The sequence below is a fragment of the Balaenoptera borealis genome (genome assembly GCF_965194805.1).
Source record: "Balaenoptera borealis genome assembly, chromosome: 11".
Classification (NCBI taxonomy): Eukaryota; Metazoa; Chordata; class Mammalia; order Artiodactyla; family Balaenopteridae; genus Balaenoptera; species Balaenoptera borealis.
The window spans coordinates 81,717,257-81,740,403 of NC_138868.1; positions in this window are offsets into that span (position 1 = coordinate 81,717,257).

Sequence of the window (23,147 nt, forward strand, 5' to 3'; positions counted from 1 at the left end):
ACACAATAGGTAAAATGACAATACTTTGCATAAAGTATTTGCAATCCAAATGATTTTTTTCAGTATGTTGGTTGACATGTGTGATCATGATGAAAATAATAAAGTTGACTAAAAATGCATTAAAGAATTATTGTCATATGAATCTGCAATTATCTGATAAGCTTTTGGCTGAAAATCTGATGCATGAGTTTTCTTCCTAAAATCTGTAATGAGATTTTCATCCACACTGAAGTTTTAAAGGACTGAAGTTGCTTCCATATTTTTTATTTTGTCATTCTTCCTCTTGTTGGTTTTGCTATAGTTCAGTAGGTATGATACTCAATAGTAGAAAAAGTATGATCTCAAAAATATATATATTCTTATTTATTATATATAGTTTCTTCTTTTATAAATCAGCACCTTTGACCTTTTTCCTTTTCACAGAGCATTATTAAAAATGAAAACAATACCATATATTAAGCGAGTAATGCTTCAACTAGAATTTTGTTCTGTGGATATGGTACTACCTCTTCATGAGCAATGTCTGAATTAAGTAAATCTCAGCCAGAAGAACATGATTATTTGTAAAAATTATCATTTTTAACTTTTTTTTTTTCTGACGGGTTTTCCATTAACGTCAGGTACCTTATCTTTAGTCTGATTAAAAGTAGGACAAATTTATCATTATGTAAATGCAGATGTCAGGGTCCTCTAAAATTTGTATTGTCTTAAAATTTTGTCTTCATTGTATCATTCCTATGGATACATCTACCCAACAAAAATTTAAGGGGGGATGTTTGGCACATATGTTAGTTTCTTTTCACTATGCAAATAACTTTGCCAGATTAAGGAGCCAATAACTCCATTTTGAAACAATGAATTATCCAAATTTTCTGCTGACATTGGCTATAACTATTAACACTGGCTTATATGCCACATTTTGAAAGTGGGGTAGAAATTTGAGATGTGTTTAACTGTTGAGAAACCTGAGGAAAGGAAATATATAGAATGAAAGAAAAAGGGAGGGATTTTCTGAAGTCAAATGACATGAAAACTATATATATATAGATAAGATCTTCCCTCCAACAGGAAAGCTTTAGAAATACAAATGTTGGGCCAGTTTTAAGCTACAACTAAGTGAAAGAAGAAAGTTGGATGTATAGGAAGCATCATAATTAGGATCTGGGGATGTTTCAAAGATGACACAGTTGCATGTGAAGCAATATGATAGGGCCTTGGTATGAGAAGTAAGAACATGATTTACGGAAAACCTCAGCTTTGGGGGCAGACTAAGGAGGATCAAAGGATGAACACTAACTATGATCCAGGCTATTTACTCAAAGAACACTTTCCTCATCTGTAAAATGGAGAAATAACATTATGCTAGTCGACTGTAGTGTCACCTGGGAGGTGCTATAAAAGTTAAGGCTACCATTTTAATAGTAAAATAAGTTAATAGTCCAAGCAATATAGGGTAGAAAATAGAATATTTGGTGGGGTCACATAAAGGTATTTGGCATATGTTCACTTATGGTAAAAAGAGACCAGAAAATATGAAGGAAAGAACTGGAGAAAATATTAGAAGTGAATTAGATGCATTGCAGGGCCCAAGGAATTAAACATTTATTCATTAAGTCATTCAACTAGTATTTATTGAATGCCTGCTCTATGTCAGGTACTGTAGGTGCTAGGGATACAGAAATAAACAAATCACTCAAGCATCCAAATATGGGTGATATAAGTAATATACATATAACAAGTTAGAGTAAAAGCTAAGGGTAGAAAATTAAGCAGAAAATGGGGTTATGATGTGCCAGTAGTTAAAGGTGGGAGAGTGCTAACATTTAGACAGATTATTAGCCAAGAAAGTTTTATCTGAGAAAGTGACTTTTTAAGTAAAAATCTAAAGGAAGTGAGAGAGCAAGCCATGCACATATCTGAGAGAAGCACTTTCCAGACAGGAAACAGTTGCAAAGGCCCTGTGGTGGGAGTGTGCTGACCTATTCCAGGCACTGTGAGGAGACCAGAAGGAATAAATAGGATGGTTGAAAGAGAATTATTGGCCTTGTGGCCAGATTATTTTGGGGACTTGGAGGCATAGTACAGACTTCGGCTTTTACTTTAGTGAGATGAGAAGTCTTTGGGTTTTGAGGAGTGACGTGTTCCGACCTATATTTTAACAAGGCCATTTTAGCTGTTGTAAGAATAGTTCAAAAAGGGACGTGTGTGTGAAAGGAAGAAGATCAGTGAGGAAGCTATGACTCATACAGGTGAGAAATAGCAGTGACTCAGAATAGAGTGGTAAAGTTGGGGGTTTTAAGAAATGTTCAGATTATGAATAAAATTTTAAGTAGAGCCAATGGGATTTGTTAGTGAAATCATTGTACAGTATGAGAGAAAGGGAAGAGTTAAACATAATTCCAAGAATTTTGGCAGCTGGAAAGATGGAGGAGACTGAAGGAGAATCAGGTTTGGAGGGATATCAGGGTCTCAGTTTTGGGGATGATGAGCTTGCCGTGCTTTTTAGACATCCAAGTGAAGATGTCAAAAAGACAGTTGGATATGCAAGCCATGAGATGGATAAGATTACTTAGGGAGTGATTTTGATTAAAAAACAGAAAATATTCAAGGACTGAACCCTGTGAATATCAGCATTAACAGGTTGGGGAGAAAAATAAGGACCAACAAAGGCTACTGAGAAGGAGTGGTCAAAAATGTGAGAGAAAAAGCAGGGAAGTGTGTGTTCTAGAAGCTCAGTGAAGAAGATGTTTCATATTAACTATATGAATTAGAAAAGTAAAATAGCAGTAAAAGTAGATAAGACATATCAGAGCTTTTTCTAAAAATTGAAGGAAAAATGTATATTCCTCCACAGAAAACAATAGAGGGAAGGGTAATGCACTGGCTGAGGGCCCTGTTAGAAGGAATTAACAAGAAAGGACGGGGGACCTCTAGAAGCTTCTCATAATGTATTTGGGATAACCATCTGCATCAGATCACCTAAGATGTTCATTAAGACATGCAGATTCCTGAATTAGAATTTTTCATGGCCGATGAGGGATTTTCAGATTCTTATATATATTATACATATTACTAAGATTAAAATATTAAAACAGAGAAATAGATTCTCAGTAATAGTTAAAAGGATTATATGTAAGTGTGCAAATATGGTTATGTATTTGGAGATGGGGGTCACCAGTTTGTGGCTTCCACACTCATGCTGTATATTTTCATCCAAGAATAGGATTAGATGATAGCCATACAGAGAAGAAATGCATTGCTTTACTTTACACTTAATATCCCTTCTTCACCAAATATATTAGAAAGCTCAAATTGACAACATAATTATTTTTCCATTTCACTTCATGCTCTGTGGGGGAGGAATCAAAAATTGAAATTTGCAAGGCCTCCCATGGGTTTGCCTCTGTCTCTAAGACACACTTAGACAGCAAGTGCAGTAGAACCCATCATTACCTTGCCCATTATTCCATTAACTCAGTGATTTTGCATGTCAAAATGGATCCCCCTTTCTCTACATACGCACATCACATCACACACACACACATACAGACGCATATGCACTCACACATGTGCACACATCTGATATACAAGCAGTTTCTGCAAAATCCTGTGAGAGGATTTCATGTTGGGCTTGTGCAAATCCACTTCAGTGCTTCATGGGCAATCTCACATGTCAGATCAAGCTTTTGGCCTCGTTTTTAAGGTCATGGGAGATCTCAAACTGTTATACAATTGGTCAAAAAGTATTGTCTATGAGAAGTACAACTCTGCAGACGCATCATTAAAAACCATGAAGTGGGCTTCCAATTCAGTGAACTATAATTATGTTTGGAAAGAGTGGAAGGGGTGAAGGGGAGGAGGGTACTGTACAGACAAAAGTAAAGAATATGGAATAGCCTCTAATATTTACCTTGTGCCTTCTATAGTCCCAATACTCTCCCTGTGTTTTACATTCATTGTCTCATTTTATCCTTTCAGTTCTATTTGGTAGAATAGATGAAGAAACTGAAGCTCGTTTACCCATTAATACATACAAAATTAGAAATATATATGTAGGTCTGTCAGATGGTAACTCTGTTTGTTCAGTGTGCCATCCAAGCTCTTTTGGAATTCAATGTCACTACTGGAATTGGTGCATGACAACTGGTGCACTATTTAGATGCTAGCATCCCAAGCATGTGGGAAATATCTATGAGGTATATCATGGCATAAATACCATGGTGAACTACCAGTCTAAAGAGTCTTAAGGTATGAGAATAACCTACCATTTGTAAGGAATTTCAGTATATAAAACCTTAGGGAAATGAGAGGTACAGTGTCCTTACAGATACACTTTCTCCAGCTTACCACATCTAGGCATCTTATCTGACCTCTATCCCTCCCTCTAGGTTCTACATCACGTGGTCTTGTTTTTCTAAAGAATGGAGAGTGTAATATCGCTTATGTGTGGAATATGGAAAAATGGTACAGATGAACTTATTTGCAAAGAAGAAATAGAGACACATATGTAGAGAACAAACTTATGGATACTGGGGGGGGGGGAAGGGGAGTGTGGGATGAATCGGGAGATTGGGATTGACATATATACACTACTATGTATAAAATAGTTAACTAATGAGAACCTACTTATAGCACAGGGAACACTACTCAATGCTCTGTGGTGACCTGAATGGGAAGGAAAACTAAAAAAGAAGGGATATGTATATGTAAAACTGATTCGCTTTGCTGTACAGCAGAAACTAACAACATTATAAAGCAGCTGTACTCCAATAAAATTAAAAAATATATTTTTTTTAATTAAGAAAAGAGTGGATAGTTCCTAGTTATGCAGCCCCAGATACCCCTTCTGGCTGAACTTGTTGGCATAAAAATGGATCCTCTGAAGGCTTATTAGCCCACTCACTGTATCGTGACTCCCAGTGATTATTTTCTTTCTTCTTTGCACTTAGTTCTGTCCACAAAATATTACGTTATTAAAAGGGTCTTTTTGTCATCCTCATAGATCCCTCACTATTAGGTAGATTTTTCCCTACACATAAGAGGTTTCCTCGGCCATAGGTTCCCTCTTTTTCTGACACATCCCCTTCGCTGGAAACATTGGTAATGCTGCTGTTAGGTTTGAGGAGGTGTTCTGGGATACAGGAAAATGGACTGAGAAGTAAGATATATATATGTGTACCTGAGGGGAAGAAAAACCAATTATTTACAACAAAGTGCTCGTCAATGCTTTACAATGTAGGGAAATCTTAATATATAAATATATAGTATGTTACATAGCTTGTATCATGAAAAATTACTAGAAAAATCTGTGGATTTTATTTTTAAAGATTAATGTATTTTACATATTTTATACATGTACACTGGAATAAACATAAAGAAAACAAAATATTACTTTAAAAATATATGAAAAACAAAGTAAAACCTGCTTTTATTCATGCATAGAAATAAATTCTTAAATATTAAAAAAAGAGAGAGAGAGATTTTAGTCTAATTCCCGCCATTAACTCATTTTTGAGTCCTTGACTGGTAACATATCTTTCCTGAGTCTCACTTTCCTTATCATTAAAACAAAGTATTTTGACTAAGTGATCTCCATGGTCCTTTCTGGATCTAATATCCCAACATACTGTGATCATTCTTTTAAAAAAATTATGCATTTTCCTTGACATTGTTCTATGTACAGCCAAACAAGGTGTACATATAATTCTCTATGGGGATAACCCATCTTAGGCTATTTTTATAAAAAGCGAGACATCTTTGGATGCAAACTTTATTTTCTTAATAACATTTATCTGTTTTTCTGATTATAAAAGTGACACATTACCATCGAACAAAAATTGGAAAACAGAGCATATAAAAAACGAAGATCAAAATCACACACAGTTCTTCAACACAGTGATAATCACTGTTTACATTTCAGTGTTCTTGCTTGCTTGATTCTTTTCTTTGTTTTTTCAATAAAATTGGGGACATTTTTTTGGTATACTGCTTTTTTCCTTTCAACGTATTATCCTAAGTATTTCATGTTTTATTAAGTAGTTTTTGGAAATATTATTTTGAAAATGTTATTTCCTCATAACATTCCTTATTATTGTTATACCTTACTACAGTAATCTATGGTTGTACATTAATATATTTTCAATTTTGCATTCTCTTGAATAATACTGTAAGAATATCTGTGTACATATATGTGTTCAACGATTTCACCAACATAAATTCCTAGAATTAATTATCTGGTCAAAATTATAAATATGTATTAAACCTTTAGATACAGTTATCAAACTGCTCTCCAAGAAGGTGGTATGCATTTTCATTCCTACCAGGAGATTTGAGAATACCTATCCTTCACTCTTCTCTCCAGCAATGTGCATTGACTTTAAATCTCTGCCTATTTGATAGTAAAATTGTTTTTCATTATATTTTTATTTTGTATAAATCATATTCATGAGATTGTTTAAAAAATAAATTTGTTGCTTCAAGTGCCTTAAGGCCACACATGGCCTTATTTCTTCCCAACCACCTTTCCTATATTATTCTACCTAGCTACACTGATCTTGCGTTCTTAGATTATGCTACATTTGTTTCCATCTCTGGTCCTTGACCTTGCAGTTGGTTTTCTCTACCTGCAATGTATCCTTGTATCCAAATCCTTGCAAGTCTCACTCTTTCCCTCCATTCTGTTCTGTTCATATGCCACCTCCTCAGAGAAGCTTTCCATGTGCCCACATCCAAAATAGCCTCTTCCCGCATTGTTTTATAACTACGTCCCTTACTTTTTTATGACATTTGTTTACCACCTGAAATTATGTTGTTTATTTATGGAATTGCCTCCTGTTTACTTTTTTACTGCTTGTCTTCTCATTAGGTAAAGAGCTTTCTGAGGGGAGAGAGTGAGACTATCTTATTCATTCTGGTATTAATTCCCACCACTCAGAACCCTGTCTAGCATATACTAGTTGCTTAATAAATATTTATGCAATGAATTGTCTATAAATTTTACATGTTCCCATCTGTCTTAGTCTGTTAGGGCTTCTTTAATAGGAATACCATAGACTGGGTGGCTTACAAACAACAGAGATTTATTTCTTACAGTTCTAGAGACTGGGAAGTCCAAGATCAAGGCACAGGCAGATTTGATGTCTAATGAGGGCCTGGTTCATATACAGCCATCTTCTCGCTGTGTCTACACATGGCAGGAGGTGAGAGAGCACTCTGGGGTCTTTTTTATAAAGGCACTACTCCCATCTATGAGTGCTCCCTAATCACCTCCCAAAGACCTTACCTCCTAATACCATCACATTGGGTCTTAAGATCTCAACATATGAATTTTTAGGGGCACAAACACATATCATTCATTATACTATTTTTCTATTTGAATGTTTCTCTTTTCCTTATAGAAAGATGGCAATAGAATAAGACCATCAATCTGATTACTCCTTTGATATCTCTGCTTTGATATCTCACATTTTTCTTAGTTGTTTGTCTTTGGGGTGGGGCGGGGCAGGGGTGAGTGGAGGAATTAAACATTTGTGGGAAAGTTTAAAAATTTTAGGAAGTTATATTTGTTAAAATTTTTTTCAGGGTTCCCTTCTCTAATATTATGTTCAAAAAGTCTTTCTGCAGTCTTGTAACTGATAAATATTCACATATTACTTCTTCCAGTTTTAAAATTCCTTTTTACTTCTTAAATTCTAGAATTTATTTTAATGCATGTCATTTGTCCTATGTCACTTATTTAAACTGAATACAGTGAAATCCAGAAAAAAATTTAATAAACTGTTTACCATCGTAGAGTTTCTTGCTGTGAACATGTCCCTGGGTAAATCAGAGGAAAATACTACAGTTGGAAATTTTATTTTTCTTAAGCTTAGCATGTTTGCTACTGATTACAGACATATTGCTTTCTCACTGGTAACCTCTGGAACCGTTCTGATATGTACACAAGGAGAGTAGTTACCTACAAGACATAACTTGAAAAGCACCAAAAACCTCTTTTATAAAATGTGGCTGCTATTCCTGGGAAAGTGTTTAAATATCATTTTTTCTACTTAAGTGTGATCCAGAATATGTTATTAGTTTTACATATATTATCTTACTTAGTATTCCCAGGCACAATGAGTCAAGTTATTAATTTCATTTTACAAAGGAAGAAACTGATACTCTAAGAGTTTAAATAACATTCCTAAGGCTGTACAGATAGTAAGTGGCAGAATTGTGGTATGTCTGATATCAAAGCCAATGGTACAAATTATAACTGATATGTGTGAATGCCTACTGTAAGCCAGTACTGAACTAAGTCTATTAAGCAACTTGCTTTGTTAAATACTCACAGAAACCTATTACACCTATTTGACAGATAAGGTGATTAAGTTTTAGAGATTTGCTCAAGTTCACACAACTACTATGCTGCACTTCTTCTAATAGTACTTCTTCACAATGTCCTATCCTTTGGGTAACAGTGATTTTAGTTAACATCTGTATAAACTAGACTAGGCTAACTCTTGTAACATTGAGACCCCCCAAATTTATTTGGGCTCAAACTCAAGGTTTCTTTAAAAATCACCCATTCTACAAAATTGTACACTAAAAGTAACAGAACTTCTGGGAAAAATAGAGTTGGGGAAGACCCTTCAAACCTATGGAGCTTTATAACCAGTACACTAAAAAAACAAGAAAAAATACTAGTATTTTTAAAAACACATATTTCTAACCATATGACATCCTGAAAAGGCAAAACTATGGAGACAGTAGAAATATCAGTGGCTGCCACAGTTTGTGGAGGAGTGAGAAATGAATAGGTGGAACACAAAGATTTCTAGGGCAGTGAGACTTTTCTGTATACTGTAACACTTGTGAATACTTATCATCATACAAAGACCACAGAATGAACCCAGGAGTGAACCCTTGTGTGAACTATGGACTTTTGATGTGTCATTGTAGGTTCATCAGTGTTAACAAATGTACCAATCAGATAAAGATGTTTATATAGGAGGAGTCTGTGCTCGTGTCAGGATAGGGGATATATAGGAACTCTGTACTTTCCACTCACTTTTGCTGTGAATCTAAAATTGTTCTAAAAAATTAAATGTCTTTTAAAATACATGTTAAGTTTATTTTTTTTTTAATTTATTTATTTTAGTTATTTATTTTTGGCTGCATTGGGCCTTCGTTGCTGCACGTGGGTTTTCTCTAGTTGCAGTGAGTGAGGGTTACTCTTCGTTGTGGTGCGTGGGCTTCTCAACATGGTGGCTTCTCTTGTTGTGGAGCACAGGCTCTAGGCACGTGGGCTTCAGTAGTTGTAGCAGCACGTGGGCTCAGTAGCTGTGGCTCACGGGCTCTAGAGCGCAGGCTCAGTAGTTGTGGTGCACGGCCTTTGTTGCTCTGTGGCATGTGGGATCTTCCCAGACCAGGGCTTGAACCTGTGTCCCCTGCATTGGCAGGCAGATTCTTAACCACTGCACCACCAAGGAAGCCCTTAAATTTCTAATAAGTAAGAAAATATTTGGAAGCTATCTTTTAAAAAGTAGGAGAATAAAGATGAGAGAACAAGGAAAAAATGAACTTCAGAATTATGGAGAAAAAGAACAGAGGAGACTATCCAACGTTTGTGATGCAGAGCAAGTGACCAAACTCAGGACAAACATGAGTGAAAGGGAAATTCCAGTTCATATTGCTATGTGACTCACTCTGTTCAGCCATGTTAGTTGAGGTGGTGCTCTGCAGCTGTTATTTCATGGCATAAACCATTAGCACGCCAGGGAAAATCACATACAAAGTCACATCACCTATGCATGACTAAGTCATTTTTCTGTTTAGCAATCTTATATGAACTAATTCACTGTAAGAATTATAGCAGAACAGATTTGAGTAGTCTATTTCTTCCTTAACTAACAGTATTATTCCAGTGAACAAGTTGGTGGGGTGCACTACTCCACCCAGCTTTTCAGGAACACAGATGTATGGAAGCTTCCAAGGTAGTCTTTGGGTGATTTCCATTTCATCCAGTCAGAGGAAAAAGAGATCTGAGAAGCCTTTGTAAAAGATTTTCCTGGGCCAGTTTTGGAAAAGGTGCTTATTACTTCCTCTCACATTCCATTTTCTGGAATTTAGTCTTATGGCCACATATAATGAGATGGATTTTTGTGGTCAGTGGCAATAGTTTGTGCCACAAAATTGTAATCAAAACTGATTTTATTGTAAAGCCTAAATCTGGGTGGACTTGTAACCCCACAAATACTGACCTAAAGGGTCTACTATAGCTCCACTTTCCTTGTAAAGAGATGGTGATAAGGTTAAAGACTCATGCTCTTGGAAGGGTCAGTCATCAACATTTACACTGTACAATGAAGGCAAGAATTTAATGCCCAATGTAAAACAAATGATGTGCTTAGCTTTAGTAACTTTTGTTCTTGAAAGTTTGTATTCTAATACCTCAACTTTAATACTATGACTTGAGATGTGAGGTGGCATGATAGATAAAAAGACCATGAGGTAAGGTCAGAGAAAATAGTACTCAAATTCTGACTCCACCATATTTCACCTGTGTGATTTAGGGCAAAGTGATTGATTCTCTTGAGCCTAAGCTTCATCACTTATAAAAACAGAGATGATAATACCTACCTCATAGGACTGTTGTATAAATTAAAGGAAATCAGCTTTATAAATTATAGACTCAACAAAATGGCCAAGGGTTTTGGAGTTACAACAAATGAGCATTTTCATTCTGGATATACCATTTATTATTCATGCAATCTTGGACAAATTATCTAATCTCTCTAAGTTCCAGTTTCCTTACCTACAAAACAGAAATAATAATAATATGGTATACCTGTTGTTAGGATTGATGTATATCACCTAATAATGAGCCTGGTGCTTTCACCCATTTAATAAATAGTCACCAGTTGCCTATGACGTGACTACTGTTCTGGGTGTTTGGGAGATAGCACTGAAAAGCACAATGTGCTTGTCTTTCATGGAGTTTACCTTTTATCTGGAATTGAGGGAAGTGGGAAGATACAAACATAAGCAAATAATACACAAACAAATAAATGACACTTTTCAATAGCAATTAGTAATAAAAAGAAAATAAACCAAGCAATAAAATGGAGAATGACTTGGGGTAGAGTAGGGCTATTTTTCCATAGGATAGTAATAGAAATGATCTTTAAGGAGGAGAAATTTGATCTGAAAATTGAATGATGTAAAGGAGTAAAGTAAGTGAAATTCAGAAGAAGGGTTTTCGAGGCAGAGAAAAGAGTCATTGTGACCTTGAAGTGGGAAGGAAAGGCTAATGTGGCAGAAATATATTTGCCAGAGTGGAAGCAAAGAGAAGAGAAAGGAGACTGCTCCTACAGAAGAGATACAGGGACATGTTTGGGGGGGTATTATATGTGAGGCCTGAAAGAAAGAGATAAGTCAAGGATAACTACTAGACTTTTTACTTGAACAATGTGAAATGATAGTAGATTGCACGTGGTAGATAAATTTTAAGTGGTAGTTACATTATAATATATCAAAGCTATTTTTCATAAATGAAGACCTGATTAATCTGATGATTGTTTTTCTTTTCTGAGTAACTTTCCTCCCTCTCTTTCCTTTTATTTCCTCTTTACATATTAAGAATCCTTAGAAGCTTCTGGGATCAACTTTTGATTTTTCTTCCTCTGTTACCTCCTGTGGAGAATTGAGGACATTGGACAACAGATATAAAGAATATAGAAGAGGTTTTTTTAAAAAAAAAAAAGGGCCTTCTAAAGACAATAATGTCAATGCCATAAACTGTGGAGTGTGAATTTATCAATCCTCTTCACCTGAAGTTAAAAATAAAGAAGGTAAAAATGAAGTAGTTCTTGGGTTTGCCCTCAGTGTCTTAAAAATTATGCTTCCACTCTGGTCTGTGTCCAAAACCTAAAAGATTATGGTATTCTAACAAAATTCTTTCCCCACCCCCTTTTTGATAATTGTATGCTGTTGAAGGGAAAAAAGAATTCCTCTGAATATATAAGTAAGAAAATACTCAGGGAAAAAATAATTGCAAGTTTTCATGATTTTTCCCTTCTGCCCATTTTCCATACAATTTCACATTTGGCAAAAGGAGAAAAGTAGCTCTAAATGAGAAACAGTAGAAAGCAACATTCAGTTTCCACAAAACTTGAAAAGTAGAATCCTTGCCTTTTGCTGTGCATTTGTGGGCATGCTGTTTTCTTCAAAACGAATTCAATATGCTAAGATTTCCTCCTCTCAAAAGAAATGTTCTAGTGGTCAGATAAATACAATAATAGTTGAATATGAGAGGGGCAAAGGGGACAAAATGTATTTAATTACACAAAATAGAATTTCATTATGACCTGAATTCTCCTCCGTACAGTCTACTAAAGATAAAACAATCATAAAACATGCAAACATAATTCAATATGACCTTTCAGGATTAATATAAATTTCAATATAGCAAAACATCAAGCTAATTTAGTTTAGCAAGTTTAAATGGGAAATGAGCAAGCCCATGGTAAGCAACCATGCAGAAATATCCACAGATATATTCAACCATAAAAAATATCACCTCAAAAAATGAAAATGAAGCATTGTGTGGTCCCAATAATTGTAACACTTAACATGCCAGAGAATCAGGCATTCAACTTAGATGAATATAAATTATTTGTGCCTAACTCAGTTAGAGTCTCCAAACTGCAGGCTTCATTTTTAAAACTGTAGTTTCTTAGTGGGGAAAAAAAAGTATATTGGCTTCAAATCTATGCACCTCCTAATGCTTTCTAATATACTTCCATGTCTCTATTTTCCATAAGCAGTGCAAATATTTTACCCTGAGGTAATTCTGTGGTCTTCCAGAATTTACTATTACGTTTCTAGGCATGAAGCTTGGCAACTGCTATTTACTTCAGAGAAGTTTATTCTATATCAAATTATAAAAACAAATGCTTCTTCTAGGGGTAATGCGACTATTAAGCATCAAACTTTTAATAAGTTCAATATCCATCATAAATGTTATAAAGTATTTAAGTCCATAAAATATCTACTTGGATTATCAAAAGTGTATTATCAAAATATCTTGGCAAATGCTTTCCTGTGAATTTATTCTATTGCTTAAAATTCCTTTAAAAATAAGAGGGCCTCGACTGGCAGCCACTCCCTGCAGTGAAAGATGCCACAGGGGCAACAAGGGGTAGGTGGCTGCATTAAAGAAAAACAATTCTGGAGTGACCTTCAAGATGGCAGAGGAGTAAGATGTGGAGATCACCTTTCTCCCCACAAATACATCAAAAATACATCTACATGTGGAACAACTCCTACAGAACACCTATTGAATGCTGGGAGAAGACCTCAGACTTCCCAAAAGACACCAGAGGGAGATGTACATGCTGAGGTGGGGCGAAATCCAAGGCTGAACCCCAGGAGCTGTGCGAACAAAGAAGAGAAAGGGAAATTTCTCTGTGCAGCCACAGGAGCAGCAGATTAAATCTCCACAATCAACTCGATGTACCCTGCAACTGTGGAATACCTGAATAGACAACAAATCATCCCAAAATTTAGGCAGTGGACTTTGGGAGCAACTGTAGACTTGGGGTTTACTGTACGCAACTTACTAGTTTCTGATTTTTATGTTTATCTTAGTATAGTTCTTAGTGCTTGTTATCATTGGTGGATTTTTTTATTGGTTTGGTTGCTCTTTTTTTAAAAAAAATTTTAATTTTAATACTTTTTTTATTTTAATAACTATTTATTTTATTTTATTTTATTTTATTTTATTTTATTCTCCATTTTCTTCTGACCTGTGTGGTTGACAGGGTCTTGGTGCTCTGGCCAGGTGTCAGGCCTGAGCCTCTGAGGTGGGAGAGCCGAGTTCAGGACATTGGACCACCAGAGACCTCCGGGCTCCACGTAATATCAAACAGTGAGAGCTCTCCCAGAGATCTCTGTCTCAACGTTAAGCCCCAGCTGCACTCAACGACGAGCAAGCTCCATTGCTGAACACCCCATGCCAAACAACTAATAAGACAGGAACACAGCCCCACCCATCAGCAGAGAGGCTGTCTAACATCATAATAAGTTCACAGACACCCCAAAACACACCACCAGACACGGTCCTGCCCACCAGAGAGACAAGATCAAGCCCCACCCACCAGAACACAGGCAGCAGTCCCCTCCACCAGGAAGTCTACAAAAGCCACTGAGCCAACCTCACTCACTGGGGGCAGACACCAAAAAGAGTGGGGACTATGAACGTGCAGCTTGGGGAAAGAGGACCCCAAACAAAGTTAAACAAAATGAGAAGACAGAGAGATCTGCAGCAGATGAAGGAGTAAGTTAAAAACCCACCAGACCAAAGAAATGAGGAGGAAATAGGCAGTCTACCTGAAAAAGAATTCAGAGTAATGATAGTAAAGATGATCCAAAATCTTGGAAATAGAATGGAGGAAATACAAGAAACGTTTAACAAGGACCTAGAGAACTAAAGAGCAAACAAACAATGATGAACAACACAATAAATGAAATTTAAAATTCTCTAGAAGGAATCAATAACATAATAACTGATGCAGAAAACGGATAAGTGACCTGGAAGATAAAATAGTGGAAATATCTACCACAGAGCAGAATAAAGAAAAAAGAATGAAAAGAATTGAGGACAGTCTCAGAGACCTCTGGGACAACATTAAACACACCAACATTCGAATTATAAGGGTTCCAGAAGAAGAAGAGAAAAAGAAAGGGATTGAGAAAATATTTGAAGAGATTATAGTTGAAAACTTCCCTAATATGGCAAAGGAAATAGTCAATCAAGTCCAGGAAGCACAGAGTTCCATACAGGATAAATCCAAGGAGAAACATGCCAAGATACATATTAATCAAACTATCAAAAATTAAATACAAAGAAAAATATTAAAACCAGCAAGGGAAAAGCAACAAATGACATACAAGGGAATCCCCATAAGGTTAACAGCTGATCTTTCAGCAGAAACTCTGCAAGCCAGAAGGGAGTGGCAGGACATATTTAAAGTGATGAAAGGGAAAAACCTACAACCAAGATTACTCTACTCAGCAAGGATCTCATTCAGATTTGATGGAGAAACTAAAACCTTTACAGACAAGCAAAAGCTACGAGAATTCAGCACAAAGAAACCAGCTTTACAACAAATGCTAAAGGAACTTCTCCAGGCAGGATCCACAAGGAAGGAAAAGACCTACAAAAACAAACCAAAACAATTAAGAAAATGGTAATAGGAAAATACATATCGATAATTACGTTAAATGTAATTGGATTACATGCTCCGACCAGAAGACACAGGTTGGCTGAATGGATATAAAAACAAGACCCGTATATATGCTATCTACAAGAGATCCACTTCAGACCTAGGGACACATACAGACTGAAAGTGAGGGGATGGAAAAGATATTCCATGCAAATGGAAATCAAAAGAAAACTGGAGTAGCAATTCTCCGATCAGCCAAAATAGACTTTAAAATAAAGACTATTACAAGAGACAAAGAAGGACACTACATAATGATGAAGGGATCAATCCAAGAAGAAGATATAGCAATTGTAAATATTTATGCACCCAACATAGGAGCACCTCAATACATAAGACAAATGCTAACAGCCATAAAAGGGGAAATCGACAGTAACACAATCATAGTAGGAGACTTTAACACCCCACTTTCACCAATGGACAGATCATCCAAAATGAAAATAAATAAGGAAACACAAGCTTTAAGTGACACGTTAAACAAGATGGATTTAATAGGTATTTGTAGGACATTCCATCCAAAAATAACAGACTACACTTTCTTCTCAAATGCTCATGGAACATTCTCCAGGATAGATCATATCTTGGGTCACAAATCAAGCCTTGGTAAATTTAACAAAATTGAAATCATATCAAGTATCTTTTCCAACCACAATGCTATGAGACTAGATATCAATTACAGGAAAAAAAACTGTAAAAAATACAAACACATGGAGGCTAAACAATACACTACTAAATAACCAGAGATCACTGAAGAAATCAAAGAGGAAATCAAAAAATACCTAGAAACAAATGACAATGAAAACACGATGACCCAAAACCTATGGGATGAAGCAGTTCTAAGAGGGAAGTTTATAGCAATATAATCCTACATCCCAAAACAAGAAAAATCTCAAATAAACAGCCTAACCTTACACCTAAAGCAATTAGAGTAGAAGAACAAAAAAAACCCCAAAGTTAGCAGAAGGAAGAAATCATAAAGATCAGATCAGAAATAAATGAAAAAGAAATGAAGAAAACAATAGCAAAGATCAATACAACTAAAAGCTGGTTCTTTGAGAAGAAAAACAAAATTGATAAACCATTAGCCAGACTCATCAAGAAGAAAATTGGGAAGACTCAAATCAACAGAAATAGCAATGAAATAGGAGAGGTAACAACTGATACTTCAGAAATACAAAGGATCATGAGAGATTACTACAAGCAACTATATGCCAATAAAATGGACAACCTGGAAGAAATGGACAAATTCTTGGAAAAGCACAAACTTCCAAGCCTAAACCAGGAAGAAATAAAAAATATAAACAGACCAATCACAAGCACTGAAATTGAAACTGTGACTAAAAATCTTCCAACAAACAGAATCCTGTGAGGGTTTCACCCATGCAACTTAACTCATTACTGTCTTTGGAAAAGTCAGGGGAAAGAATCAAGAAAAAAACATGGATTATAAAATTTTAGTTTCCAAAATTTTCTCCACAAGGCTATAAAGAAAACCATAATATTTTGTTGAAAATAACACTTCCTGTGTTAAATATTAAGCCTAGAAACCCAGATTTATGGTTTCTGTTTTTTCAAATTAAAAAATACCATAGGTTTAGCTAGATTACCCAGTATTCTAAAAAATAGATATATTAAGGGTATAGGAAGAGTAAAGATTTCCCTTTTTAATGGTAAGATAAGGTTTATTCTATTTCTAATGAGATAAGACCATATCTATTAAGTCCACGAAGTTTAAAAAGCTAGCAAAATATTTCATTCAAGACTGTTGTAGAGGTTAGTTTCACTCAGACGTTTGTACAGCTTGAGTTTTTTTTTTTTTTAAGTCAACAATACATGTGAGGGATCATTAACAGAACCCAATTAGAAAGTGGTTCAGATTTAAAAAATTAGACCAGTTGACATTAATTTATAGAGTTAGAAGAAGTAAGCCTTCTAAATATCTACCATGTTCTTACCAAATTCATATTAGAAGTTAGTTTTTCTCTGAATATCTGTATTCATTACCAAACCACATGGCCAGACATTGTTCTTCTTAAAAGGTTTAATACAGCTAAGTTTTCTTTTTTTTTATTGAAATTAGGCGACATACAATATTATGTTATATTCAGGTATTATAAACTTGCATACATAATGAAACGATAAGAGTGATAAGTCTAGTAATCACCTATCCCCATACAAAGTGATTATAGTATTATTGACCATATATTCCTTCACATGGCTTCCAAGGCGAATTCTAGCAAACATTTAGAGAAGAGCTAACACCTATCCTTCTCAAACTCTTCCAAAATATAGCAGAGGGAGGAACACTCCCAAACTCATTCTACGAGGCCACCATCACCCTGATACCAAGACCAGACAAAGATGTCACAAAGAAAGAAAACTACAGGCTGATATCACTGATGAACATAGATGCAAAAATCCTCAACAAAATACTAGCAAACAGAATCCAACAGCACATAAAAAGGATCATACACCATGATCAGTGGGGTTTATCCCAGGAATGCAAGGATTCCTCAATATACGCAAATCAATCAATGTGTTACATCATATTAACAAAATGAAGGATAAAAACCGTATGATAATCTCAAAGGTTGCAGAAAAAGCTCTTGACAAAATTCAACACCCATTTATGATAAAAACCTCAAGAGCAGGCATAGAGGGAACTTACCTCAACATAATAATGGCCATATATGACACCCCACAGCCAACTTCATTCTCAAAGGTGAAAAACTGAAACCATTTCCACTAAGATCAGGAACAAGACAAGGTTGCCCACTCTCACTGCTATTCTTCAACATAGTTTTGGAAGTTTTAGCCACTGCAATCAGAGAAGAAAAAGAAATAAAAGGAATCCAAATCAGAAAAGAAGAAGCAAAACTGTCACTGTTTGCAGATGACATGATACTATACATAGAGAATCCTAAAGATGCTACCAGAAACTACTAGAGCTAATCAATAAATCTGGTAAAGTAGCAGGCTACAAAATTAATGCACAGAAATCTCTTGCATTCCTATACACTAATAATGAAAAACCTGAAAGAGAAATTAAGGAAACTTTCCCATTTAACATTGAAATAAAAAGAATAAAATACCTAAGAATAAGCCAACCTAAGGAGACAAAAGACCTGTATGCAGAAAACTGTAAGACACTGATGAAAGAAATTAAAGATGATACAAACAGATGGAGAGATGTACCATGTTCTTGGATTGGAAGACTCAACATTGTGAAAATGACTCTACTACCCAAAGCAATCTACAGATTCAGTGCAACCCTTATCAAACTACCAATGACATTTTTCACAGAATTAGAACAAAAAATTTCACAATTTGTATAGAAACACAAAAGACCCCAAATAGCCAAAGTAATCTTGAGAAAGAAAAACAGAGCTGGAGGAATCAGACTCCCTGACTTCAAACTATACTACAAAGCTACAGTAATCAAGGCAGTATGGTACTGGCACAAAAACAGAAATATATTTCAATGGAAAAGATAGAAAGCCCAGAGATAAACCCACATACATATGGTGACCTTATCTTTAATAAAGGAATCAAAAATATACAATGGAGAAAAGAGAGCCTCTTCAATAAGTAGTGCTGGGAAAACTGGACAGCTACATATAAGAGAATTAAATTAGAACACTCCCTAACACCATACACAAAAATAAACTCAAAATGGATTAAAGATCTAAATATTAGGCCAGACACTATAAAACTCTTAGAGGAAAACATAGGCAGAAAACTCTGTGACATAAATCACAGCAAGATCCTTTTGAGCCACCTCCTAGAGAAAGGGAAATAAAAACAAAAATAAAGAAATGGGACCTAATGAAACTTAAAAGCTTTTGCACAGCAAAGGAAACCATAAACAAGACAAAAAGACAACCCTCAGAATGGGAGAAAATATTTGCAAATGAAGCGACTGACAAAGGATTAATCTCCAAAATTTACAAGCAGCTCATGCAGCTCAATATCAAAAAAACAAACAACCCAATCCAAAAATGGGCAGAAGACCTAAATAGACATTTCTCCAAAGAAGATATACAGATTGCCAACAAACACATGAAAGAATGCTCAATATCATTAATCATTAGAGAAATGCAAATCAAGACTGCAATGAGGTATCACCTCACACCGGTCAGAATGGCCATCATCAAAAAATCTACAAACAATAAATGTTGGAGAGGATGTGGAGAAAAGGGAACGCTCTTGCACTGTAGGTGGGAATGTAAATTGATACAGCCACTATGGAGAACAGTATGGAGGTTCCTTGAAAAACTAAAAATAGAACTACCATAAAACCCAGCAATCCCACTACTGGGCATATACCCTGAGAAAACCATAATTCAAAAAGAGTCATGTACCCAAATGTTCATTGCAGCTTTATTTACAATAGCCAGGACATGGAAGCAACCTAAGTGTCCATCGACAGATGAATGGATAAAGAAGATTTGGCACATATATACAATGGACTATTACTCAGCCATAAACAGAAACGAAATTGAGTAATTTGTAGTGAGGTGGATGGACCTAGAATCTGTCATACAGAGTGAAGTAAGTCAGAAAGAGAAAAACAAATACCGTATGCTAACACATATATATGGAATCTAAAAAAAAAAAAAAATGGTCAGAAGAACCTAGGGGCAAGATGGGAATAAAGATGCAGACCTACTAGAGAATGGACTTGAGGACACGGGGAGGGGGAAGTTTAAGCTGGGACAAAGTGAGAGTGGCATGGACATATATACACTACCAAACGTAAAATAGATAGCTAAGGGGAAGCAGCCGCATAGCACAGGGAGATCAGCTCGGTGCTTTGTGACCACCTAGAGGTGTGGGATAGGGAGGGTGGGAGGGAGGGAGTTGCAAGAGGGAAGAGATATGGGGACATATGTATATGTATAACTGATTCACTTTGTTATAAAACAGAAACTAACACACCATTGTAAAGCAATTATACTCCAATAAAGATGTTAAAAAAAAAAAGAAAAGAAATGGGACCTAATGAAACTTAAAAGGTTTTGCACAGAAAAGGAAAGTATAAACAAGACAAAAAGACAACCTTCAGAATGGCAGAAGATATTTGCAAATGAAGCAACTGACAAAGGATTAATCTCCAAAATATACAAGCAGCTCATGTAGCTAAATATCAAAAGAACAAACAACCCAATACATAGATGGGCAGAAGACCTAAATAGACATTCTTCAAAGAAGATATACAGATTGCCAACAAACACCTGAAAGGATGCTCAACATCACTAATCATTAGAGAAATGCAAATCAAAACTACAATGAGGTATCAACTCATACTGGTCAGAACGGCCATCATCAAAAAATCTACAAACAATAAATGCTGGAGAGTGTGGGGAGAAAAGAGAACTCTCTTACACTGTTGGTGGAAATGTAAATTGAAACAGCCACTATGGAGAACAGTATGGAAGTTCCTTAAAACCTAAACATAGAACTACCATACGACCCAGCAATCCCAGTACTTGGCATATACCCTGAGAAAACCATAATTCAGAAAGAGTCATGTACCACAATGTTCATTGCAGCACTATTTACAATAGCCAAGACATGGAAGCAATCTAAATATCCATCAACAGATCAATGGATGAAGAAGATGTGGCACATATATACAATGGAATATTACTGAGCCATAAAAAGGAACGATATTGAGTTATTTGTAGTGAGGTGGATGGTCCTAGAGTCTGTCATACAGAGTGAAGTAAGTCAGAAAGAGAAAACAAATACCGTATGCTAAGACATATATATGGAATCTAAAAAAAAAAAAATGGTTCTGAACAACCTAGGGGCAGGACAGAAATAAAGATGCAGATGTAGAGAATGGACTTGAGGACACTGGGAGGGGGAAGGGTAAGCTGGGAAGAAGCTTGACATATACACACTACCCAATGTAAAATAGATAGCTAGTGGGAAGCAGCCGCATAGCACAGGGAGATCAGCTCGGCGGTTTGTGACCACCTAGAGGGATGGGATAGGGACGGTGGGAGGGAGACGCAAGAGGGAGAGAATATGGGGATATATGTATACGTATATCTGATTCACTTTGCTATACAGCAGAAACTAACACATTGTAAAGCAATGGTATTCCAATAAAGATGTTAAAAAAAACAAAAAGACACACAATTCCAAAAAAAAAAAAATAAGGAAGAAATTGGGGTGAATAGATCCTGGGTTACAGAATCAACAAATGTCCCATAAAAGCACCTAGGAGTCCCTGTGAAGTGTATGAAATAAGGTCCCAGTAGACAACAATTAAAACTACAGTTGATGGTCAGTGCATGTAACAGAATCAGTTTCTTAACAAGTGAATATGTTCTCAGAAATTTCCTCATCTCTTTCTGTGCTGATGTAACTAAGAAAACTTCGGTATGGCCAGCACTGAGCCAAGTAATTTATCATGACAATTGTAAAGTTCAGGTGTAGAACTGACAAATCTAGACCTGCCTAATGTAGGAAAAGGCCTGCATTTTATGCAATGATTCCTGGTGTAAATATAAATGCCTGTCTCAAGGCGATTTCTGCATCAATCCTCCCACAAATAGCTTTATAACTTTGTGGTTTTCTGATTTGAAATGTAAACCTTGCAGTCCCAGTTTTCTTGCTCCTGTTGGTATTTTTGTCTTGTCACCAATAATGTACTCTTTCAGATTTGGTGCTTCCTTCTACTTATTCTCAAGCTCAGCGGGAATATTAACAGTGGACATCATCTACCATAAGAAACGGCATGCAATATCCTGACTTTTCATTCCCCATATGAACTGAATGTGCATATGGGATTAGACTATATCATCCCTGTTCATATTTTAGGGTATCATGTTTCTGCCTGATTGAGTATATAGACATCATGGTCATGATTTTTTGGTAGCAAATAAATTGCTGATATCTTAATATATGGTAAAGAGCCTCTAACACTTCTTTCTTTCCTAATATCTCCCTCTCCTCTTTCATGAACTTTTACTTAAAAAAACTAAAACTCTTTGCCTGTTTTTTGATTTTGTTTATGGAAGTAAAAGATAACCAGAGGGAACACTCCTCTCCGACCCCCACAAACACAGATTCTCAAAGCTAAGGTCATGTCCTAGTTAAGGTAATTTTTTCAGTTGTAACTAACAGAGACTCATTCAAGCCTTCTCGTGAAAAAGGAAAATTTTTATAAGGCATCTAGAGAGTCCCACAGTTATCCAAGGTTGGAAGTGAAGTGTGGTAAGGCCTCCCTAGGGAGTGAGGACAGAGGCTGCTTGCCTCTTGGGGCCTGAGGCCTCCAGCATCCTGCTTCTGCCTGGGTTTCAGTTTCCTTCTCATCTGTCTCCCAACCATCTCCCTCTGAGATTCTCCTCTTATATAACTTTCAAAGGATTGGGGTCTTTTAATTGCCTCCCTAGATTCAGTTCTATAAACTTTTCAGAACAAGTATTCATCACTGACTAGATCTTCCCTTGTCATCAAATGGTTCAAACTGTTGAGACAGTCTGATTGGTGCACTTTATCTGTTGGAGCTGAATCTCTTACAGGTTATAGGTAGGGCCTATGTAGATGGGACCTGTTGTTGAAGCTTCTGTATTGGTCTAGTCAGCTGCAGCAGAAATACTGGGGGGCAAGTGGGGAGTAGGGTGGGTGGTTAGGGGAGGAGTGAAGAGGATATCTGGCCTCTTGTTTGCTCACCTGGGACAGTGGTCTGGGATTATTTCAGAAAGATGTCAGAACAAGTAATAATAAGTGACATTTCTAACTAAAGTTTTTAAATTTATGCAGTCAAAAATTGCATCTTATGGCAACTATGCCATTTCTTTATATTTCATCTCATAATAAAAAAAGAAATTTAAATTAATTTCTTATTTGATGTATTCATTCATGGAATAA